This window comes from Schistocerca piceifrons, unplaced genomic scaffold, assembly GCF_021461385.2.
Source record: "Schistocerca piceifrons isolate TAMUIC-IGC-003096 unplaced genomic scaffold, iqSchPice1.1 HiC_scaffold_527, whole genome shotgun sequence".
Classification (NCBI taxonomy): Eukaryota; Metazoa; Arthropoda; class Insecta; order Orthoptera; family Acrididae; genus Schistocerca; species Schistocerca piceifrons.
In genome coordinates this window covers 22,660-44,396 of record NW_025728763.1, presented here as the reverse complement: position 1 = coordinate 44,396, position 21,737 = coordinate 22,660, and the positions used below count along the sequence as shown (strand labels likewise).

Below are 21,737 nucleotides of genomic sequence, written 5' to 3'. Positions count from 1 at the left end.
AAGCTGCGTCGGAGGCCGGAGGGGCGCCAGCAGCCGCCACCGGAACCGCTACCTCAGGAGGGCAGGGAGCAGCTACAGTACACAGTGGCTCGGAGGATGCCGGTCGCTCGGACTGGGGCATCTCAGGGAGATCCTCATCCGTACTATTTCCATCGTGTGGGCGACGCCTCTTATTATTCAAAAGTGGCACACCCACCTGAGGGACAGACGGAACAACATCAGATTTAGCACGCAAAGGAGGAAATTCTGTATCAGGGGTGCGCAAAACCTGTGGAGGGGCGCTACTACCACTGGACTGTGCTACACCAAGAGCAGAACCACCTGCAACGAGGTCAGCGACCGTTAACTTGCGACGCTGTTCGAGAGAATTTTTTAAAACAAAAACTCTCCGCGGACAGTCGGTACGCACGTGACCACTTTCATTGCACAAAAAACAGGTGCCCACCTGACCACTATATGTTACATGGACACGATATCCACCGATCTGCAGGTGAGATGGAATATTCTGCTTAACGTGCATTTCGACTGAACGAATACCACTGTAACATTGCAGGCGATGTTGGCTTGACCAGCGTTCAAGGCGAATGCTCTTTACATCACCATACTTCTGTAGACCCTCCTTAAGATAGACATTATCCACCTCCGGTGGAAGGTTGTAAACACGAACATTGGTATACGTGATGGAAGCATTGGAAAGCAGCACGGTACTTACAGAATCATCCCGATGCCGAAAGAGAACTTGATGACCATATTTAGAAAGAATTTTATCAACCTGAAGTGGGTCCATAAACTTAACAAAGAAAACATACAGTTCGGTATCAAAATAAGCAGTGTGCACCTGATCCGAATGAACACCAAAGGTATCTACCAACCAATCATGAATCTCAAGAGAACTAGGTTGCACATGGCGGGTTGACTTGTCAAAAGCAAAACTAACTGTAGCCTGACGAGGAATAACCTGGGACGACATTTTCAAAATATGCGGTCGAAACCGCTACACAAAAAACACTGAAATAAGGACAGAAAGTAACACAAGGTACGAAACAACGACGGAGAAACACTCACAGAAGTTGCAACACAACACGTAAACAAAAACGATAGTCCACTATACGTAACGCTACGGCGGAGCGGAAGACTAGGCACGTCCACACTGCACGGCGTCTAAAGCGGAACTGCCCCTAGACAAACGAGCCACCTGGCTGGAGCAGTCAAGTTAATCCCAAGTAGTGCGCCTCACAGGGAACACAAACTTTCACGTGAATTCGCAAGATAAACGCTTTCTGCAGGCAGCACTCACCACTGATGAGAAGAATATTAAAGGCAACGAATAAAAAGCGAAATAACTGCATCGAGCACTGCTTATGAACAGCCGGCAGTGCCTCAGTTTCGGTATGTGGTTTCTCAGGGTTAAGAGAAGGCGAATGCACTAAACAAAAGAACATCGGGAAACCAGGCACCAACTCGTAACGAAAAGATTGCACTATATACTGCAAGCAAAATTTCCAGAAGACGGATACTGAAGACGCCGCAGACAAAAGAATTATTCTATGCAGTAACGAATATCTAGGAAGCGTGAATTGCATGTGCTGCTCCACCACACAACTTCTTTTGATACTGTTTTACTTATTCTAAATTTTCATTACCTCATCGTCTCTAGAATACTGTGCGGTTATCACCTGGTTTCCAACAGCGATAGTAGTAAGTAAATCGACTACAAAGTCTTTCAAAGTAGGTCAGACACAAAAAAAAAATCGGAGCTGCGTGTAGCTCATGTCATTCTGCTTTCAATCGTGAATCTCCGGCTGGGAGTAGTGGCGTACTTCTGTAATCCAAGCTTCTGGGAGGCCGTTGTGTGGGAGAGATCTGGAAACAACTACAGATTCGACCGTTCCACGAGCTCAGGAACGGCCGCGATGCCTTCATCGAGCTCTGCAGATCGACAGATGATAGTGTGGAAATTTCGACAAGCGGTGGCTAAGGGTTAAGAGAAGCCAAACGCACTAAACACAAGAAAGTCGGGAAACCGAAGCACACAACTCATAACGAAAAGATTGCGGAATGCAGTGCGAAAGCAAAACTTCGAGAAGACCAACTCTGAAGCCATCGGCGAGCTAGGAATTATTCCGCACAAGAAGCGATCATGTAGGAAGAGCGAGCCGAAGCTGTCGCTCGACCACACAATAAATTTTTGCTTAATCCCAATTTGCAGTACCGGTTCGACACTAGAATACTGCGCCTTGGTTCTTCCAAAAGCGATAGTAATAAGCACGTCCACTGCAGTGTCATTTGGGGTAGTGAGTCAGACATGGGGAGGATATGAGGCGGGTGGAATATGCAACGACAGGGGCATTGCAGGGCGGCCGCCGACTCCTTGGGCTGTGGCGCACCGGTGCCGGCGGCGGCCTGGCTGGGCTGCTGGTGCCTCCATGTAGAGCTGCCGCCGAGCCCAGGCACCGTGCCGCTAACGAAGCGATTGCCTTTGGTGACATCTTTTGCAATAACGACTGCGCGAATCGACGGTATCTCGTAAGGAAGGAAAGAGCAGCAGCTGCCGCCGAGCCCAGGCGCCGTGCCTAACACGCAGAAGGTCCCCGGCTCGATTGCGGGCGGAAACCCGTTTTCGTCGCACTCAGCAAGACACTTGCTACGATCTCTACTGTGACCATTTAAATCAACTTCAAACGTTCCATCAGCAGGGTGCACATGGCTCAAATGAAACATGAAACGGTTTCAGAACTGGTTGTCGGATTTTAGCGCTGACTTGGAGGCCTGGAAATGCGCGAAACAGCCGCCGCCATGCGATTTGTTACCGCACCGTTGTACAAAACGCAAGGGCTCGTCCGGGATTTGAACCCGGGACCTCCTGCACCCGAAGCAGGAATCATACCCCTAGACCAACGAGCCTATTCGTTCCGAAAACGCACTGCATGTGAATGACGCCACCTTTGATGGTCTCACCATGTAGGGCTGCAGCTCAGCCAGCGTTCTCCCTGTCTGTCGCGGTTGGATTGTTTCCATCGACGTCTTTTACTACAGGAACTTCACGAATCGGAGGGAGCTCGTAGCCGATGCCCTTGCTAACACAGAAGACAAACTGTTGCTATTACGAGTCTGCGGGTGGTACATGAAAAGAACCGTCGTTTCCGTGGTGTAGCGGTTATCACGTCTGCTTTACACGCAGAAGGTCCCCGGTTCGATCCCGGGCGGGAACACAACAATTTTAATCTATATTTCGGATTTCATTTCCGAGATGACCTCACGTCCGCGTATGCAGAGACAAGCAATGTCGTATGCTAGACGGATAGGGCGTCATTTTACGGTCAAATACTGTTGCTCTCTTATTGCACCGGTATTTGGTAACTGAGAACGCCCCTAGCTCCATTATGGCTGGCAAAATTTATAATCCGGTTCTTCAGGGCTACTTCAAGTGCGCTTGCTACTGGCTTTCCTGAGCTCACCCTACTCGCCTTGTCACAGCTCTGTCAAAGTGTGATGCTAACTAATAATGAGAAACTCTTAGCCACGCTCAATCTTACATGCCACCCCTTGGTTGTTGCCGTCGCTAGTAAGATGAGGGTAGACTGTCGCACAATTAAGCTGAATCTCCACTCACGGTGCACATATCCCGCAAAGACAACCTTGTTTTCCGTTGCATGCAAAATTACCGTCTGCTTTTCTACCGAATTCCACCTACGTACTTTACTGGTGCCGCATTCTTGTTATATCCACGTGCTATAACAGGCGTCTACTCTTCATTGAGGAGCTGCAACCGGGGCTGAGTTCCACCTACTCTTCAGCACGGTCAAAATGGCAGGGCTCGTCCGGGATTTGAACCCGGGACCTCCTGCACCCAAAGCAGGAATCATACCCCTTTTTTTTTTTTTTTTTTTTTTTTTTACAGTACTGAAATTAAAATCCTAAAACATGACTATATAATGTAGACTGCTGACTGAAATAAAGATTAAAACACGAAAACTTCAGTCCTGGTGTAGAGAAGAAACATATATAAAGGCGGCAAATCCAGAAACAGTATAAAAGAAAATGGCTCACACAGGTGACCTTAGCCAACACCCTCTCTTTCAAATGTCAGTCTAAGCATATTGGCAAAATCATCTCGGAGGCCTGGCAATCGCAAGCGCTGCCAGTACGCAGTAAGCATGTACTGCCGAAACGCTAGGTGTCCATCCTCTTCATGACAACTGTTGACAAAATGTACGAAATGGCCAATCAACCACATGACGGTATGGAGCTTCGTCCGCGGAAAAAAGGAAGAATCGGGCCGGACGATGATGTCAATAGTATAAGCGGCTTCAGCAGACCTAGTGACAAAAGCAAGTTGTTTCCTGAGCCAACGCCAATTAGCAAGGTGCCCACAGCAGGTGAATCGATGTTCAAGGGTATCCAGGAGACCACACCGAGTACAGGTGTCCGTGTCAGAAAGACCAATACGGTGCAGTCGTACATTGGTGGGAACCAAATTATTTATTACCCTATACCACGTGGACGCCACGGCCATAGAGTGGATCGGCAGACTAACGTTCTTCCAGACGTTCCTCCAGGACACAGATGGAGACGCCAGTTCTATTGGATTGGGACCGGCCAGCCCCTCCCAGCGGGCAATCAAGCCCTTGGTCGTTGGCACCGGTCGCCGCAAGAAGACGTCACCGAGGTAACTCACCGCAATGTAAAATTCCCGAATGTGTTTCAACTTAAAATTTAGGCGTCCGACATCGACAGGTGGAGCAAGGCTCGCCGGACGCACAACAGTAAAAAGCCTGGATGTAATTGAAGTCACTTCTTGCGTAACAATTAGAGTCGTTCGGCGGACGTACAAAGCAGACGCCTTGCGAGTAATGTCAGAGAGGCCCAAGCCTCCGGAGAGACGCGGTTTCGTCATTACCTCGTAACGTAACTTGAATAGATGGCCCTTCCATATAAACCTGCTAGACAATTGGCGCAACCTTTTCGCCACCATCATGGGAAGTGGGAACAGCTGAGCAACATAATAAGCTTTACATAGAACGTAGGTGTCTAAAATTCTGACTTTTTGCAAAATGGTAGCAGAGCGCTGCTCATGGACCATCAGAGCCCCCTGTATCTTCTCGGTGACAGATTTCCAATTGAGAGCCGCCATTTTTAGAGGACACCGATCAATGATAATCCCCAAGGACGTATGGCGATCGACAAAAGTGGCCCAAGAGACGTCAGCATCGCGAAATCCTCGAATATCAAGGAACTTACATTTACCCTGATTGAGACGCGCTCCAGAGACACGACAGTATGCATCAACCGCCCCTTTCAACAACGGGATATCATCACGTTGACGGAGGAGAACAACGACATCATCCGCATATGCCTTAACAGAGAGCTTCCCACCAGAGAGGGACATACCCTGAAGCTTGAGAGCAATAGTCCGAAGCAGCGGTTCCAGGGACAATACGAATAAAGACATAGAGAGCGGACTACCCTGAGGCACTCCGCGGCGGATAGCAATGGGCGGCGTCAGCTGCCCATTGACTGACACCCGAGCTGTTATTCCCCTATACAAATTGCCAAGAACACCACGTGATGAAGCGTTAAAACCTATTGTACCTAAAACACGATCTAAAAACACATGACTGACGTGATCAAAAGCCTTATAAAAATCAAGGAAGGCAAAGGCACAATGTACGTTTGTAACCGCCGCAACCGAGACAACATCCCGATATTCGGCTACTGGTGTCAGAATAGATCTATCATGAAAACAACATTGATGGGCACCAATCACACCCCGAAGCAGAGAAGACAACCGGCTATTGAGCGCTCTAGCAGCTGTCTTATAGTCAAAATTCAGCAATGTGAGCGGACGAAGATTGGCAGCAGATAAACGACCAGAGGACTTCGGGATTAAAACAATTTTCCCTACTGTAAAATCGGCAGGCACATCCATCCCCCTGACAATCTCATTTAAAATCTGCGTAAAAATGCCACCCAAAAGAGGCCAAAAACGGAGATAAAATTCTTTAGGCAGGCCGTCTGGACCCGGCGATTTACTGGACGGAGAGCGAGCAATAAAATCGAAAACATCATCTACCTGGAACTCCCGGAGAAATTCGCCGTTCGCGTCAGGCGCGATCGTCGCAGTTAGATCCCCAAAGACATCATCCGAAAGAGACTCACCAGAATCATCGGCAGAATATAGACTAGTGTAATACTGATGAAGAGCACGAACCATTTCCTCCTGTGCAATAAGGTGTCGCCCATCATCCACCGTAAGAGAAGAGATGAAGGAGCGACGACGACGAGTCTGATGCCGTAGCAGGTGGTACAAGGATGTCAGTTCACCTTCAACAAGAGAGTGAGGTTTCGACTTAACTCGCAGACCATCCATCTGTCGTCGTTTAAGGCTCAAGAGCTTGGCTTTAATACGACGAACATCATGGATCCGCAGTGGAGAGGTACCCGCCGCGTCATATAGTTCACGCAGGACAGAGTAGTAATATTCATACGTGTTCTTAAAATCACGCGTCCTAGCAGCACAGTAGAAAATCAAAGTCTGACGAATCTTGGGCTTGGCAAACGCAGTCCACCAAACCAGCAAGGAGGGGTATCGCGGGACAGAGCGAAGACATCGCTCCCACACGCCACTTATAACATCATCCATAGCACTGTCGGCAAGGTGGGAAACATTTAACATCCACTGGGAACGATAAAGTTTTGCAGGTTGGCGACTAAGATTTACAGTTGCAGTAAAAGCACAATGGTCAGAAAAACTAGTAGGAATAACATCGACAGAAAGAATTTTATCACATAAAAAATCAGATAAATAGAATCTGTCGAGTCTACTGCATGAGGACGCGGTAAAAAACGTATATTTCACCAGGGTTGGATATTTGTGTTCCCAAACATCACGCAGATGCATCGTACGAACTAAGTCATGTAAATCACGGCAATAATTAAAATTGGGGGACTGGTCTGCAGGGCGTAAAACACAATTAAAATCGCCTCCGAGCAGGAGACTCCGAGGACTCTGGCGCAAAAGATAAATAAGCTCTTCTTTATAAAAGCGCGATCGAGCCACAGTGTGACCCGAACCAGAGGGGGCATACAAAACAACGAGGCGGAGATCAAAAAGACGACAACCAATCCCACGGCCAGAGTCAAGGAATTCAATGTCAGTAATAGGAATGCCCTCTCGAAAGAAAAGAGCAGTTCCTGTTGAATATTCCGGCGCGACATTAAAAACAGTTTGAAATCCAGGTAGAGAGAGATCAGAAAACAACACTTCCTGCAAAAACACTACGTCCGCACAGGCGTCGTAAATAAACTGCCGCAAAGAGGCAATGCGAACGTCGGACTCAATACGGTTAACATTTAAGGTAAGAAAGGTGTATGCTTGAACCATAGAGAGAAAAGCGAGAAAACAAATCACCTACACCGACGCACCAGCGTCACAGTCCATAGCAGGGGTGACAGAGGCATCCGAGGGAGGGGGACTGCTACCCCGTTCCGCGGATCCCTTACGTTTCGGTTTTTTACGAACAGCATTAACGTTCGGCTGAACGCGTAACTTGCGTCGGCTGACGGGCAAGGAAACTTCAGCCGCCGGTGACGTAGGAGGGTCAAGTTCTGTATCCGACACCACCCGCGCCGGTCCACATGCGGGATCCGGGGTCGCGGGGGAAACATCCGACAAAACGGAATGGTCAACACCTGCACTAGCTTCCGGCAAACATGGACTGCACGGAGGCGAAACGTGAGCAGGAAGGTCCGAGGCCGCAGAGTTGGAAGGAAGCGGAGCAGCTCCGCTGGCAGAGGTATGGGGCAGCGAAGCAGGAAGTTGTCGCGGCTCCACTTGTTGTGACATCGAAGTCGGTTCGGAAGACGGCGCCAACAGGCCCGACCGACGACCCGACTCGAGAGAAGCTGCGTCGGAGGCCGGAGGGGCGCCAGCAGCCGCCACCGGAACCGCTACCTCAGGAGGGCAGGGAGCAGCTACAGTACACAGTGGCTCGGAGGATGCCGGTCGCTCGGACTGGGGCATCTCAGGGAGATCCTCATCCGTACTATTTCCATCGTGTGGGCGACGCCTCTTATTATTCAAAAGTGGCACACCCACCTGAGGGACAGACGGAACAACATCAGATTTAGCACGCAAAGGAGGAAATTCTGTATCAGGGGTGCGCAAAACCTGTGGAGGGGCGCTACTACCACTGGACTGTGCTACACCAAGAGCAGAACCACCTGCAACGAGGTCAGCGACCGTTAACTTGCGACGCTGTTCGAGAGAATTTTTTAAAACAAAAACTCTCCGCGGACAGTCGGTACGCACGTGACCACTTTCATTGCACAAAAAACAGGTGCCCACCTGACCACTATATGTTACATGGACACGATATCCACCGATCTGCAGGTGAGATGGAATATTCTGCTTAACGTGCATTTCGACTGAACGAATACCACTGTAACATTGCAGGCGATGTTGGCTTGACCAGCGTTCAAGGCGAATGCTCTTTACATCACCATACTTCTGTAGACCCTCCTTAAGATAGACATTATCCACCTCCGGTGGAAGGTTGTAAACACGAACATTGGTATACGTGATGGAAGCATTGGAAAGCAGCACGGTACTTACAGAATCATCCCGATGCCGAAAGAGAACTTGATGACCATATTTAGAAAGAATTTTATCAACCTGAAGTGGGTCCATAAACTTAACAAAGAAAACATACAGTTCGGTATCAAAATAAGCAGTGTGCACCTGATCCGAATGAACACCAAAGGTATCTACCAACCAATCATGAATCTCAAGAGAACTAGGTTGCACATGGCGGGTTGACTTGTCAAAAGCAAAACTAACTGTAGCCTGACGAGGAATAACCTGGGACGACATTTTCAAAATATGCGGTCGAAACCGCTACACAAAAAACACTGAAATAAGGACAGAAAGTAACACAAGGTACGAAACAACGACGGAGAAACACTCACAGAAGTTGCAACACAACACGTAAACAAAAACGATAGTCCACTATACGTAACGCTACGGCGGAGCGGAAGACTAGGCACGTCCACACTGCACGGCGTCTAAAGCGGAACTGCCCCTAGACAAACGAGCCACCTGGCTGGAGCAGTCAAGTTAATCCCAAGTAGTGCGCCTCACAGGGAACACAAACTTTCACGTGAATTCGCAAGATAAACGCTTTCTGCAGGCAGCACTCACCACTGATGAGAAGAATATTAAAGGCAACGAATAAAAAGCGAAATAACTGCATCGAGCACTGCTTATGAACAGCCGGCAGTGCCTCAGTTTCGGTATGTGGTTTCTCAGGGTTAAGAGAAGGCGAATGCACTAAACAAAAGAACATCGGGAAACCAGGCACCAACTCGTAACGAAAAGATTGCACTATATACTGCAAGCAAAATTTCCAGAAGACGGATACTGAAGACGCCGCAGACAAAAGAATTATTCTATGCAGTAACGAATATCTAGGAAGCGTGAATTGCATGTGCTGCTCCACCACACAACTTCTTTTGATACTGTTTTACTTATTCTAAATTTTCATTACCTCATCGTCTCTAGAATACTGTGCGGTTATCACCTGGTTTCCAACAGCGATAGTAGTAAGTAAATCGACTACAAAGTCTTTCAAAGTAGGTCAGACACAAAAAAAAAATCGGAGCTGCGTGTAGCTCATGTCATTCTGCTTTCAATCGTGAATCTCCGGCTGGGAGTAGTGGCGTACTTCTGTAATCCAAGCTTCTGGGAGGCCGTTGTGTGGGAGAGATCTGGAAACAACTACAGATTCGACCGTTCCACGAGCTCAGGAACGGCCGCGATGCCTTCATCGAGCTCTGCAGATCGACAGATGATAGTGTGGAAATTTCGGCAAGCGGTGGCTAAGGGTTAAGAGAAGCCAAACGCACTAAACACAAGAAAGTCGGGAAACCGAAGCACACAACTCATAACGAAAAGATTGCGGAATGCAGTGCGAAAGCAAAACTTCGAGAAGACCAACTCTGAAGCCATCGGCGAGCTAGGAATTATTCCGCACAAGAAGCGATCATGTAGGAAGAGCGAGCCGAAGCTGTCGCTCGACCACACAATAAATTTTTGCTTAATCCCAATTTGCAGTACCGGTTCGACACTAGAATACTGCGCCTTGGTTCTTCCAAAAGCGATAGTAATAAGCACGTCCACTGCAGTGTCATTTGGGGTAGTGAGTCAGACATGGGGAGGATATGAGGCGGGTGGAATATGCAACGACAGGGGCATTGCAGGGCGGCCGCCGACTCCTTGGGCTGTGGCGCACCGGTGCCGGCGGCGGCCTGGCTGGGCTGCTGGTGCCTCCATGTAGAGCTGCCGCCGAGCCCAGGCACCGTGCCGCTAACGAAGCGATTGCCTTTGGTGACATCTTTTGCAATAACGACTGCGCGAATCGACGGTATCTCGTAAGGAAGGAAAGAGCAGCAGCTGCCGCCGAGCCCAGGCGCCGTGCCTAACACGCAGAAGGTCCCCGGCTCGATTGCGGGCGGAAACCCGTTTTCGTCGCACTCAGCAAGACACTTGCTACGATCTCTACTGTGACCATTTAAATCAACTTCAAACGTTCCATCAGCAGGGTGCACATGGCTCAAATGAAACATGAAACGGTTTCAGAACTGGTTGTCGGATTTTAGCGCTGACTTGGAGGCCTGGAAATGCGCGAAACAGCCGCCGCCATGCGATTTGTTACCGCACCGTTGTACAAAACGCAAGGGCTCGTCCGGGATTTGAACCCGGGACCTCCTGCACCCGAAGCAGGAATCATACCCCTAGACCAACGAGCCTATTCGTTCCGAAAACGCACTGCATGTGAATGACGCCACCTTTGATGGTCTCACCATGTAGGGCTGCAGCTCAGCCAGCGTTCTCCCTGTCTGTCGCGGTTGGATTGTTTCCATCGACGTCTTTTACTACAGGAACTTCACGAATCGGAGGGAGCTCGTAGCCGATGCCCTTGCTAACACAGAAGACAAACTGTTGCTATTACGAGTCTGCGGGTGGTACATGAAAAGAACCGTCGTTTCCGTGGTGTAGCGGTTATCACGTCTGCTTTACACGCAGAAGGTCCCCGGTTCGATCCCGGGCGGGAACACAACAATTTTAATCTATATTTCGGATTTCATTTCCGAGATGACCTCACGTCCGCGTATGCAGAGACAAGCAATGTCGTATGCTAGACGGATAGGGCGTCATTTTACGGTCAAATACTGTTGCTCTCTTATTGCACCGGTATTTGGTAACTGAGAACGCCCCTAGCTCCATTATGGCTGGCAAAATTTATAATCCGGTTCTTCAGGGCTACTTCAAGTGCGCTTGCTACTGGCTTTCCTGAGCTCACCCTACTCGCCTTGTCACAGCTCTGTCAAAGTGTGATGCTAACTAATAATGAGAAACTCTTAGCCACGCTCAATCTTACATGCCACCCCTTGGTTGTTGCCGTCGCTAGTAAGATGAGGGTAGACTGTCGCACAATTAAGCTGAATCTCCACTCACGGTGCACATATCCCGCAAAGACAACCTTGTTTTCCGTTGCATGCAAAATTACCGTCTGCTTTTCTACCGAATTCCACCTACGTACTTTACTGGTGCCGCATTCTTGTTATATCCACGTGCTATAACAGGCGTCTACTCTTCATTGAGGAGCTGCAACCGGGGCTGAGTTCCACCTACTCTTCAGCACGGTCAAAATGGCAGGGCTCGTCCGGGATTTGACCCGGGACCTCCTGCACCCAAAGCAGGAATCATACCCCTAGACCAACGAGCCACCTGGCTGGAGCAGTCAAGTTAATCCCAAGTAGTGCGCCTCACAGGGAACACAAACTTTCACGTGAATTCGCAAGATAAACGCTTTCTGCAGGCAGCACTCACCACTGATGAGAAGAATATTAAAGGCAACGAATAAAAAGCGAAATAACTGCATCGAGCACTGCTTATGAACAGCCGGCAGTGCCTCAGTTTCGGTATGTGGTTTCTCAGGGTTAAGAGAAGGCGAATGCACTAAACAAAAGAACATCGGGAAACCAGGCACCAACTCGTAACGAAAAGATTGCACAATATACTGCAAGCAAAATTTCCAGAAGACGGATACTGAAGACGCCGCAGACAAAAGAATTATTCTATGCAGTAACGAATATCTAGGAAGCGTGAATTGCATGTGCTGCTCCACCACACAACTTCTTTTGATACTGTTTTACTTATTCTAAATTTTCATTACCTCATCGTCTCTAGAATACTGTGCGGTTATCACCTGGTTTCCAACAGCGATAGTAGTAAGTAAATCGACTACAAAGTCTTTCAAAGTAGGTCAGACACAAAAAAAAAATCGGAGCTGCGTGTAGCTCATGTCATTCTGCTTTCAATCGTGAATCTCCGGCTGGGAGTAGTGGCGTACTTCTGTAATCCAAGCTTCTGGGAGGCCGTTGTGTGGGAGAGATCTGGAAACAACTACAGATTCGACCGTTCCACGAGCTCAGGAACGGCCGCGATGCCTTCATCGAGCTCTGCAGATCGACAGATGATAGTGTGGAAATTTCGGCAAGCGGTGGCTAAGGGTTAAGAGAAGCCAAACGCACTAAACACAAGAAAGTCGGGAAACCGAAGCACACAACTCATAACGAAAAGATTGCGGAATGCAGTGCGAAAGCAAAACTTCGAGAAGACCAACTCTGAAGCCATCGGCGAGCTAGGAATTATTCCGCACAAGAAGCGATCATGTAGGAAGAGCGAGCCGAAGCTGTCGCTCGACCACACAATAAATTTTTGCTTAATCCCAATTTGCAGTACCGGTTCGACACTAGAATACTGCGCCTTGGTTCTTCCAAAAGCGATAGTAATAAGCACGTCCACTGCAGTGTCATTTGGGGTAGTGAGTCAGACATGGGGAGGATATGAGGCGGGTGGAATATGCAACGACAGGGGCATTGCAGGGCGGCCGCCGACTCCTTGGGCTGTGGCGCACCGGTGCCGGCGGCGGCCTGGCTGGGCTGCTGGTGCCTCCATGTAGAGCTGCCGCCGAGCCCAGGCACCGTGCCGCTAACGAAGCGATTGCCTTTGGTGACATCTTTTGCAATAACGACTGCGCGAATCGACGGTATCTCGTAAGGAAGGAAAGAGCAGCAGCTGCCGCCGAGCCCAGGCGCCGTGCCTAACACGCAGAAGGTCCCCGGCTCGATTGCGGGCGGAAACCCGTTTTCGTCGCACTCAGCAAGACACTTGCTACGATCTCTACTGTGACCATTTAAATCAACTTCAAACGTTCCATCAGCAGGGTGCACATGGCTCAAATGAAACATGAAACGGTTTCAGAACTGGTTGTCGGATTTTAGCGCTGACTTGGAGGCCTGGAAATGCGCGAAACAGCCGCCGCCATGCGATTTGTTACCGCACCGTTGTACAAAACGCAAGGGCTCGTCCGGGATTTGAACCCGGGACCTCCTGCACCCGAAGCAGGAATCATACCCCTAGACCAACGAGCCTATTCGTTCCGAAAACGCACTGCATGTGAATGACGCCACCTTTGATGGTCTCACCATGTAGGGCTGCAGCTCAGCCAGCGTTCTCCCTGTCTGTCGCGGTTGGATTGTTTCCATCGACGTCTTTTACTACAGGAACTTCACGAATCGGAGGGAGCTCGTAGCCGATGCCCTTGCTAACACAGAAGACAAACTGTTGCTATTACGAGTCTGCGGGTGGTACATGAAAAAAACCGTCGTTTCCGTGGTGTAGCGGTTATCACGTCTGCTTTACACGCAGAAGGTCCCCGGTTCGATCCCGGGCGGGAACACAACAATTTTAATCTATATTTCGGATTTCATTTCCGAGATGACCTCACGTCCGCGTATGCAGAGACAAGCAACGTCGTATGCTAGACGGATAGGGCGTCATTTTACGGTCAAATACTGTTGCTCTCTTATTGCACCGGTATTTGGTAACTGAGAACGCCCCTAGCTCCATTATGGCTGGCAAAATTTATAATCCGGTTCTTCAGGGCTACTTCAAGTGCGCTTGCTACTGGCTTTCCTGAGCTCACCCTACTCGCCTTGTCACAGCTCTGTCAAAGTGTGATGCTAACTAATAATGAGAAACTCTTAGCCACGCTCAATCTTACATGCCACCCCTTGGTTGTTGCCGTCGCTAGTAAGATGAGGGTAGACTGTCGCACAATTAAGCTGAATCTCCACTCACGGTGCACATATCCCGCAAAGACAACCTTGTTTTCCGTTGCATGCAAAATTACCGTCTGCTTTTCTACCGAATTCCACCTACGTACTTTACTGGTGCCGCATTCTTGTTATATCCACGTGCTATAACAGGCGTCTACTCTTCATTGAGGAGCTGCAACCGGGGCTGAGTTCCACCTACTCTTCAGCACGGTCAAAATGGCAGGGCTCGTCCGGGATTTGAACCCGGGACCTCCTGCACCCAAAGCAGGAATCATACCCCTAGACCAACGAGCCACCTGGCTGGAGCAGTCAAGTTAATCCCAAGTAGTGCGCCTCACAGGGAACACAAACTTTCACGTGAATTCGCAAGATAAACGCTTTCTGCAGGCAGCACTCACCACTGATGAGAAGAATATTAAAGGCAACGAATAAAAAGCGAAATAACTGCATCGAGCACTGCTTATGAACAGCCGGCAGTGCCTCAGTTTCGGTATGTGGTTTCTCAGGGTTAAGAGAAGGCGAATGCACTAAACAAAAGAACATCGGGAAACCAGGCACCAACTCGTAACGAAAAGATTGCACTATATACTGCAAGCAAAATTTCCAGAAGACGGATACTGAAGACGCCGCAGACAAAAGAATTATTCTATGCAGTAACGAATATCTAGGAAGCGTGAATTGCATGTGCTGCTCCACCACACAACTTCTTTTGATACTGTTTTACTTATTCTAAATTTTCATTACCTCATCGTCTCTAGAATACTGTGCGGTTATCACCTGGTTTCCAACAGCGATAGTAGTAAGTAAATCGACTACAAAGTCTTTCAAAGTAGGTCAGACACAAAAAAAAAATCGGAGCTGCGTGTAGCTCATGTCATTCTGCTTTCAATCGTGAATCTCCGGCTGGGAGTAGTGGCGTACTTCTGTAATCCAAGCTTCTGGGAGGCCGTTGTGTGGGAGAGATCTGGAAACAACTACAGATTCGACCGTTCCACGAGCTCAGGAACGGCCGCGATGCCTTCATCGAGCTCTGCAGATCGACAGATGATAGTGTGGAAATTTCGGCAAGCGGTGGCTAAGGGTTAAGAGAAGCCAAACGCACTAAACACAAGAAAGTCGGGAAACCGAAGCACACAACTCATAACGAAAAGATTGCGGAATGCAGTGCGAAAGCAAAACTTCGAGAAGACCAACTCTGAAGCCATCGGCGAGCTAGGAATTATTCCGCACAAGAAGCGATCATGTAGGAAGAGCGAGCCGAAGCTGTCGCTCGACCACACAATAAATTTTTGCTTAATCCCAATTTGCAGTACCGGTTCGACACTAGAATACTGCGCCTTGGTTCTTCCAAAAGCGATAGTAATAAGCACGTCCACTGCAGTGTCATTTGGGGTAGTGAGTCAGACATGGGGAGGATATGAGGCGGGTGGAATATGCAACGACAGGGGCATTGCAGGGCGGCCGCCGACTCCTTGGGCTGTGGCGCACCGGTGCCGGCGGCGGCCTGGCTGGGCTGCTGGTGCCTCCATGTAGAGCTGCCGCCGAGCCCAGGCACCGTGCCGCTAACGAAGCGATTGCCTTTGGTGACATCTTTTGCAATAACGACTGCGCGAATCGACGGTATCTCGTAAGGAAGGAAAGAGCAGCAGCTGCCGCCGAGCCCAGGCGCCGTGCCTAACACGCAGAAGGTCCCCGGCTCGATTGCGGGCGGAAACCCGTTTTCGTCGCACTCAGCAAGACACTTGCTACGATCTCTACTGTGACCATTTAAATCAACTTCAAACGTTCCATCAGCAGGGTGCACATGGCTCAAATGAAACATGAAACGGTTTCAGAACTGGTTGTCGGATTTTAGCGCTGACTTGGAGGCCTGGAAATGCGCGAAACAGCCGCCGCCATGCGATTTGTTACCGCACCGTTGTACAAAACGCAAGGGCTCGTCCGGGATTTGAACCCGGGACCTCCTGCACCCGAAGCAGGAATCATACCCCTAGACCAACGAGCCTATTCGTTCCGAAAACGCACTGCATGTGAATGACGCCACCTTTGATGGTCTCACCATGTAGGGCTGCAGCTCAGCCAGCGTTCTCCCTGTCTGTCGCGGTTGGATTGTTTCCATCGACGTCTTTTACTACAGGAACTTCACGAATCGGAGGGAGCTCGTAGCCGATGCCCTTGCTAACACAGAAGACAAACTGTTGCTATTACGAGTCTGCGGGTGGTACATGAAAAAAACCGTCGTTTCCGTGGTGTAGCGGTTATCACGTCTGCTTTACACGCAGAAGGTCCCCGGTTCGATCCCGGGCGGGAACACAACAATTTTAATCTATATTTCGGATTTCATTTCCGAGATGACCTCACGTCCGCGTATGCAGAGACAAGCAATGTCGTATGCTAGACGGATAGGGCGTCATTTTACGGTCAAATACTGTTGCTCTCTTATTGCACCGGTATTTGGTAACTGAGAACGCCCCTAGCTCCATTATGGCTGGCAAAATTTATAATCCGGTTCTTCAGGGCTACTTCAAGTGCGCTTGCTACTGGCTTTCCTGAGCTCACCCTACTCGCCTTGTCACAGCTCTGTCAAAGTGTGATGCTAACTAATAATGAGAAACTCTTAGCCACGCTCAATCTTACATGCCACCCCTTGGTTGTTGCCGTCGCTAGTAAGATGAGGGTAGACTGTCGCACAATTAAGCTGAATCTCCACTCACGGTGCACATATCCCGCAAAGACAACCTTGTTTTCCGTTGCATGCAAAATTACCGTCTGCTTTTCTACCGAATTCCACCTACGTACTTTACTGGTGCCGCATTCTTGTTATATCCACGTGCTATAACAGGCGTCTACTCTTCATTGAGGAGCTGCAACCGGGGCTGAGTTCCACCTACTCTTCAGCACGGTCAAAATGGCAGGGCTCGTCCGGGATTTGAACCCGGGACCTCCTGCACCCAAAGCAGGAATCATACCCCTAGACCAACGAGCCACCTGGCTGGAGCAGTCAAGTTAATCCCAAGTAGTGCGCCTCACAGGGAACACAAACTTTCACGTGAATTCGCAAGATAAACGCTTTCTGCAGGCAGCACTCACCACTGATGAGAAGAATATTAAAGGCAACGAATAAAAAGCGAAATAACTGCATCGAGCACTGCTTATGAACAGCCGGCAGTGCCTCAGTTTCGGTATGTGGTTTCTCAGGGTTAAGAGAAGGCGAATGCACTAAACAAAAGAACATCGGGAAACCAGGCACCAACTCGTAACGAAAAGATTGCACTATATACTGCAAGCAAAATTTCCAGAAGACGGATACTGAAGACGCCGCAGACAAAAGAATTATTCTATGCAGTAACGAATATCTAGGAAGCGTGAATTGCATGTGCTGCTCCACCACACAACTTCTTTTGATACTGTTTTACTTATTCTAAATTTTCATTACCTCATCGTCTCTAGAATACTGTGCGGTTATCACCTGGTTTCCAACAGCGATAGTAGTAAGTAAATCGACTACAAAGTCTTTCAAAGTAGGTCAGACACAAAAAAAAAAATCGGAGCTGCGTGTAGCTCATGTCATTCTGCTTTCAATCGTGAATCTCCGGCTGGGAGTAGTGGCGTACTTCTGTAATCCAAGCTTCTGGGAGGCCGTTGTGTGGGAGAGATCTGGAAACAACTACAGATTCGACCGTTCCACGAGCTCAGGAACGGCCGCGATGCCTTCATCGAGCTCTGCAGATCGACAGATGATAGTGTGGAAATTTCGGCAAGCGGTGGCTAAGGGTTAAGAGAAGCCAAACGCACTAAACACAAGAAAGTCGGGAAACCGAAGCACACAACTCATAACGAAAAGATTGCGGAATGCAGTGCGAAAGCAAAACTTCGAGAAGACCAACTCTGAAGCCATCGGCGAGCTAGGAATTATTCCGCACAAGAAGCGATCATGTAGGAAGAGCGAGCCGAAGCTGTCGCTCGACCACACAATAAATTTTTGCTTAATCCCAATTTGCAGTACCGGTTCGACACTAGAATACTGCGCCTTGGTTCTTCCAAAAGCGATAGTAATAAGCACGTCCACTGCAGTGTCATTTGGGGTAGTGAGTCAGACATGGGGAGGATATGAGGCGGGTGGAATATGCAACGACAGGGGCATTGCAGGGCGGCCGCCGACTCCTTGGGCTGTGGCGCACCGGTGCCGGCGGCGGCCTGGCTGGGCTGCTGGTGCCTCCATGTAGAGCTGCCGCCGAGCCCAGGCACCGTGCCGCTAACGAAGCGATTGCCTTTGGTGACATCTTTTGCAATAACGACTGCGCGAATCGACGGTATCTCGTAAGGAAGGAAAGAGCAGCAGCTGCCGCCGAGCCCAGGCGCCGTGCCTAACACGCAGAAGGTCCCCGGCTCGATTGCGGGCGGAAACCCGTTTTCGTCGCACTCAGCAAGACACTTGCTACGATCTCTACTGTGACCATTTAAATCAACTTCAAACGTTCCATCAGCAGGGTGCACATGGCTCAAATGAAACATGAAACGGTTTCAGAACTGGTTGTCGGATTTTAGCGCTGACTTGGAGGCCTGGAAATGCGCGAAACAGCCGCCGCCATGCGATTTGTTACCGCACCGTTGTACAAAACGCAAGGGCTCGTCCGGGATTTGAACCCGGGACCTCCTGCACCCGAAGCAGGAATCATACCCCTAGACCAACGAGCCTATTCGTTCCGTAAACGCACTGCATGTGAATGACGCCACCTTTGATGGTCTCACCATGTAGGGCTGCAGCTCAGCCAGCGTTCTCCCTGTCTGTCGCGGTTGGATTGTTTCCATCGACGTCTTTTACTACAGGAACTTCACGAATCGGAGGGAGCTCGTAGCCGATGCCCTTGCTAACACAGAAGACAAACTGTTGCTATTACGAGTCTCCGGGTGGTACTTGAAAAGAACCGTCGTTTCCGTGGTGTAGCGGTTATCACGTCTGCTTTACACGCAGAAGGTCCCCGGTTCGATCCCGGGCGGGAACACAACAATTTTAATCTATATTTCGGATTTCATTTCCGAGATGACCTCACGTCCGCGTATGCAGAGACAAGCAATGTCGTATGCTAGACGGATAGGGCGTCATTTTACGGTCAAATACTGTTGCTCTCTTATTGCACCGGTATTTGGTAACTGAGAACGCCCCTAGCTCCATTATGGCTGGCAAAATTTATAATCCGGTTCTTCAGGGCTACTTCAAGTGCGCTTGCTACTGGCTTTCCTGAGCTCACCCTACTCGCCTTGTCACAGCTCTGTCAAAGTGTGATGCTAACTAATAATGAGAAACTCTTAGCCACGCTCAATCTTACATGCCACCCCTTGGTTGTTGCCGTCGCTAGTAAGATGAGGGTAGACTGTCGCACAATTAAGCTGAATCTCCACTCACGGTGCACATATCCCGCAAAGACAACCTTGTTTTCCGTTGCATGCAAAATTACCGTCTGCTTTTCTACCGAATTCCACCTACGTACTTTACTGGTGCCGCATTCTTGTTATATCCACGTGCTATAACAGGCGTCTACTCTTCATTGAGGAGCTGCAACCGGGGCTGAGTTCCACCTACTCTTCAGCACGGTCAAAATGGCAGGGCTCGTCCGGGATTTGAACCCGGGACCTCCTGCACCCAAAGCAGGAATCATACCCCTAGACCAACGAGCCACCTGGCTGGAGCAGTCAAGTTAATCCCAAGTAGTGCGCCTCACAGGGAACACAAACTTTCACGTGAATTCGCAAGATAAACGCTTTCTGCAGGCAGCACTCACCACTGATGAGAAGAATATTAAAGGCAACGAATAAAAAGCGAAATAACTGCATCGAGCACTGCTTATGAACAGCCGGCAGTGCCTCAGTTTCGGTATGTGGTTTCTCAGGGTTAAGAGAAGGCGAATGCACTAAACAAAAGAACATCGGGAAACCAGGCACCAACTCGTAACGAAAAGATTGCACAATATACTGCAAGCAAAATTTCCAGAAGACGGATACTGAAGACGCCGCAGACAAAAGAATTATTCTATGCAGTAACGAATATCTAGGAAGCGTGAATTGCATGTGCTGCTCCACCACACAACTTCTTTTGATACTGTTTTACTTATTCTAAATTTTCATTACCTCATCGTCTCTAGAATACTGTGCGGTTATCACCTGGTTTCCAACAGCGATAGTAGTAAGTAAATCGACTACAAAGTCTTTCAAAGTAGGTCAGACACAAAAAAAAAATCGGAGCTGCGTGTAGCTCATGTCATTCTGCTTTCAATCGTGAATCTCCGGCTGGGAGTAGTGGCGTACTTCTGTAATCCAAGCTTCTGGGAGGCCGTTGTGTGGGAGAGATCTGGAAACAACTACAGATTCGACCGTTCCACGAGCTCAGGAACGGCCGCGATGCCTTCATCGAGCTCTGCAGATCGACAGATGATAGTGTGGAAATTTCGGCAAGCGGTGGCTAAGGGTTAAGAGAAGCCAAACGCACTAAACACAAGAAAGTCGGGAAACCGAAGCACACAACTCATAACGAAAAGATTGCGGAATGCAGTGCGAAAGCAAAACTTCGAGAAGACCAACTCTGAAGCCATCGGCGAGCTAGGAATTATTCCGCACAAGAAGCGATCATGTAGGAAGAGCGAGCCGAAGCTGTCGCTCGACCACACAATAAATTTTTGCTTAATCCCAATTTGCAGTACCGGTTCGACACTAGAATACTGCGCCTTGGTTCTTCCAAAAGCGATAGTAATAAGCACGTCCACTGCAGTGTCATTTGGGGTAGTGAGTCAGACATGGGGAGGATATGAGGCGGGTGGAATATGCAACGACAGGGGCATTGCAGGGCGGCCGCCGACTCCTTGGGCTGTGGCGCACCGGTGCCGGCGGCGGCCTGGCTGGGCTGCTGGTGCCTCCATGTAGAGCTGCCGCCGAGCCCAGGCACCGTGCCGCTAACGAAGCGATTGCCTTTGGTGACATCTTTTGCAATAACGACTGCGCGAATCGACGGTATCTCGTAAGGAAGGAAAGAGCAGCAGCTGCCGCCGAGCCCAGGCGCCGTGCCTAACACGCAGAAGGTCCCCGGCTCGATTGCGGGCGGAAACCCGTTTTCGTCGCACTCAGCAAGACACTTGCTACGATCTCTACTGTGACCATTTAAATCAACTTCAAACGTTCCATCAGCAGGGTGCACATGGCTCAAATGAAACATGAAACGGTTTCAGAACTGGTTGTCGGATTTTAGCGCTGACTTGGAGGCCTGGAAATGCGCGAAACAGCCGCCGCCATGCGATTTGTTACCGCACCGTTGCACAAAACGCAAGGGCTCGTCCGGGATTTGAACCCGGGACCTCCTGCACCCGAAGCAGGAATCATACCCCTTTTTTTTTTTTTTTTTTTTTTTAGATGCTCAGGATTAACATTGCACTCCACGAAGGTTTTTTTTTTTTTTTTTTTCAAAAGAAGTGCAGTACTGAAATTAAAATCCTAAAACATGACTATATAATGTAGACTGCTTACTGAAATAAAGGTTAAAAAACGAAAACTTCAGTCCTGGT

At 49.3% G+C, this 21,737-nt stretch overlaps 14 non-coding genes across 14 annotated transcripts; 5 read left to right on the top strand and 9 right to left on the bottom strand.

Moving 5' to 3' along the window:
• Positions 1 to 2,832: 2,832 nt before the first annotated feature.
• Trnap-cgg lies at positions 2,833 to 2,904 on the bottom strand. The gene has a single exon. It is a non-coding gene; the product is annotated as a tRNA-Pro (tRNA).
• A 235-nt stretch (positions 2,905 to 3,139) lies between these two features.
• Trnav-uac lies at positions 3,140 to 3,212 on the top strand. The gene has a single exon. It is a non-coding gene; the product is annotated as a tRNA-Val (tRNA).
• Positions 3,213 to 10,734: 7,522 nt separating this feature from the next.
• On the bottom strand, positions 10,735 to 10,806 carry Trnap-cgg. The gene has a single exon. It is a non-coding gene; the product is annotated as a tRNA-Pro (tRNA).
• A 235-nt stretch (positions 10,807 to 11,041) lies between these two features.
• On the top strand, positions 11,042 to 11,114 carry Trnav-uac. The gene has a single exon. It is a non-coding gene; the product is annotated as a tRNA-Val (tRNA).
• A 601-nt stretch (positions 11,115 to 11,715) lies between these two features.
• Positions 11,716 to 11,786, bottom strand: Trnap-ugg. The gene has a single exon. It is a non-coding gene; the product is annotated as a tRNA-Pro (tRNA).
• A 1,639-nt stretch (positions 11,787 to 13,425) lies between these two features.
• Positions 13,426 to 13,497, bottom strand: Trnap-cgg. The gene has a single exon. It is a non-coding gene; the product is annotated as a tRNA-Pro (tRNA).
• A 235-nt stretch (positions 13,498 to 13,732) lies between these two features.
• Trnav-uac lies at positions 13,733 to 13,805 on the top strand. Its single transcript has one exon. It is a non-coding gene; the product is annotated as a tRNA-Val (tRNA).
• A 601-nt stretch (positions 13,806 to 14,406) lies between these two features.
• On the bottom strand, positions 14,407 to 14,478 carry Trnap-ugg. Its single transcript has one exon. It is a non-coding gene; the product is annotated as a tRNA-Pro (tRNA).
• A 1,639-nt stretch (positions 14,479 to 16,117) lies between these two features.
• Trnap-cgg lies at positions 16,118 to 16,189 on the bottom strand. Its single transcript has one exon. It is a non-coding gene; the product is annotated as a tRNA-Pro (tRNA).
• A 235-nt stretch (positions 16,190 to 16,424) lies between these two features.
• On the top strand, positions 16,425 to 16,497 carry Trnav-uac. The gene has a single exon. It is a non-coding gene; the product is annotated as a tRNA-Val (tRNA).
• Positions 16,498 to 17,098: 601 nt separating this feature from the next.
• On the bottom strand, positions 17,099 to 17,170 carry Trnap-ugg. Its single transcript has one exon. It is a non-coding gene; the product is annotated as a tRNA-Pro (tRNA).
• A 1,640-nt stretch (positions 17,171 to 18,810) lies between these two features.
• Trnap-cgg lies at positions 18,811 to 18,882 on the bottom strand. The gene has a single exon. It is a non-coding gene; the product is annotated as a tRNA-Pro (tRNA).
• Positions 18,883 to 19,117: 235 nt separating this feature from the next.
• Trnav-uac lies at positions 19,118 to 19,190 on the top strand. Its single transcript has one exon. It is a non-coding gene; the product is annotated as a tRNA-Val (tRNA).
• A 601-nt stretch (positions 19,191 to 19,791) lies between these two features.
• On the bottom strand, positions 19,792 to 19,863 carry Trnap-ugg. Its single transcript has one exon. It is a non-coding gene; the product is annotated as a tRNA-Pro (tRNA).
• Positions 19,864 to 21,737: the final 1,874 nt, after the last annotated feature.